At 36.9% G+C, this 2,506-nt stretch overlaps 1 non-coding gene across 1 annotated transcript; it reads left to right on the top strand.

Annotated features, from left to right (window-relative positions):
* Positions 1–1,728: 1,728 nt before the first annotated feature.
* LOC123616587 (small nucleolar RNA SNORA70) lies at positions 1,729–1,861 on the top strand. The gene has a single exon (XR_006724587.1). It is a non-coding gene; the product is annotated as a small nucleolar RNA SNORA70 (small nucleolar RNA).
* Positions 1,862–2,506: the final 645 nt, after the last annotated feature.

The following is a 2,506-nucleotide window of genomic DNA, read 5'->3' as shown; positions in this document are numbered from 1 at the left end:
ATCACAGAAATATAAAGGATCACAAGAGATTACTCCAAACAACAATATGCCAATAAAATGGACAACCTAGAAAAAACAGAAAAATCCTCGAAATGTATAATCTCTCAAGACTGAACTAGGAAGAAATAGAAAATATGAACAGACCAATCACCAGTAATGAAATGAAATCATAATAATTTTTTAAAAAATCTTCTGACAAACAAAAGTCCAGGACCAGATAGCTTCACAGGGGAATTCTATTAAACATTTAGACAAGATTAACATCCATCCTTCTCAAACTATTACAAAAAATTACAGAGGAAGGAACACTTCTGAACTCATCCTATAAGGCCAGCATCACCCTGATACCAAAATCAGATACCACAAGAATACATATAGGCCAATATCACTGTTGAAGATAAATTCAAAAATCCTCAACAAGACACAAATGAACTTACCTACAAAACAGAAACAGACTCATAGACATAGAGAACTTATGGTTACCAGGGGGTAAAAGAAGTGGGAAGGGACAAACTAGGAATTCGAAACTTGCGCCTCTTGGGAAGTGATGGAAATATTAGCTATCTTGATTGTGGTGGTGGTTTCATTGGTATATACATCTATCAAAATTCACCAAATTGTACATCTGAAATATCTGTAGTTTTCTGTAAAGGAATCATACCATAATAAAGGTATTTAAAAAGTCTTCTACAAAATATTAGCAAACCAAATTCAACAATACATTCAAAGGATCATACACCATGTTCAAATGGAATTTATCCCAGGGATTCAAAGATGGTTCAATACCCAAAAATCAACCACATGATACACCACATTAACAAACTGAAGAATAAAATCATATGACCATCTCAATAGATACATAAAAAGCTTTTGACAAAATTCACCATCCATTTATGATATTAAAAAAGAAAAACTCCACAAAGTGGGTATAGAGAAAATATACCTCAACAAAATAAAGGCCATATGTGGTAAGTCGACAGCTAACATCACACTCAATGGCGAAAAGCTGGAAGCATCTCATCAAGGATCAGGAACAATACAAGGATGCCCTCTCTTGCTACTTTTATTCAACACAGTATTGGAAGTCCTAACTATAGCATTCAGAAAAGAAAAATAAATTTTAAAAATCCAAATTGGAAAGGAAGAAGTACTGTCGCTGTTTGCAGATGACATATTATGCATAGAATATCCTAAAGATGCCACCAAAAAAAAAAGAAACAACTAGAACTTATCAATGAATTTGGTAAAGTTGCATACAAAATTAATATACAGAAATCTGTTGCATTTATATACCAAAAAAAGAACTATCATAAAGAGAATTTAAGGGAACAATCCCATTTACCATTGCATTAAAAAGAATAAAATACCTAAGAATAAACCTACCTAAGAAGGTAAAAGGCCTTGGACTCAGAACTGTAAGATACTGATGAAAGACACTGAAGATGACACAAACAGATGGAAAGATACACCATGTTCTTGGATTGGAAGAATATTGTTAAAATGACCATACTTCCCAACGCAATCAACAGATTCAATGCAACCCCTATCAAAATAACAATGGCATTTTTCACAGAACTAGAACAAATAATTTTAAAATTTGTACGGAAACACACGCAAAAAAACAAATAGCCAAAACAATCTTGAGAAAGAACACCAGAGCTGGAGGAATCACACTCCCTGGCTTCAACTCTACTACAAAGCTACAGTAATCAAAACAGTATGGTATTTCTGCAGCTAATTATGCCGACTGCTCTATTTCCTGTGGGGGACTGGTGTGCAATGGCTGCAAACAGCAGCCTCTTTGGTAGTGTATGCAGCATGTTGTTTGTATGAATTGCCTTAGGGGACCTTGCAGACAGCCCTTCCCAGTGGATATTCATGTCTGGCATGCTGTCTCCAGTCTAGGCTCCAGACAGGTATTTGTGGTGCCTTTGGAACAACCCAGGGCACAGTGATCAGGGTCTACGTTGGCCAGGTCATCATGTTCACCCACACCAAGACACAGAACAAGAAGCATGTGACTGGGGCCCTACACAGTGTCAGGTTCAAGTTCCCTGGAGAAGACCCACATCTCCAGAAAGTGGAGATTCACTAAGTTTAGTGCAGATGAATTTGAAAACATGGTGGCAGAAAAGCAGCTCTTTCCAGATGGCTGTGGGGTCAAGTACATCTCTAATCATGGCCTCCTAGAAAAATGGCAGACCTGCACTCGTGACTGCCTCGGTGGTGTTCTCTCCTTACTCACACCCACCAATAAATCCTACTTTCTTGTCCAAAAACAAGAAAAAAAAAAAGTATGGTACTAGCACCAAAATAAACACGTAGATCAATGGAATAGAATAGAAGATCCCAGAAGTAAGCTCACACGCTTATGGTCAATCAATCTATGACTAAGGAGGCAAGAACATACAATCGAGAAAAGACAGTCTCTTCAAAAGTTGGTGCTGGGAAAACTAGACAGCTACAAGTAAAAAACATGAAATTAGAACATTCTCTGACACCATAT

The sequence above is a fragment of the Camelus bactrianus genome, chromosome 3 (assembly GCF_048773025.1).
Source record: "Camelus bactrianus isolate YW-2024 breed Bactrian camel chromosome 3, ASM4877302v1, whole genome shotgun sequence".
NCBI lineage: Eukaryota > Metazoa > Chordata > Mammalia > Artiodactyla > Camelidae > Camelus > Camelus bactrianus.
The sequence above is the reverse complement of the archived record's forward strand: the minus strand, read 5'-3'. Positions and strand labels throughout refer to the sequence as shown.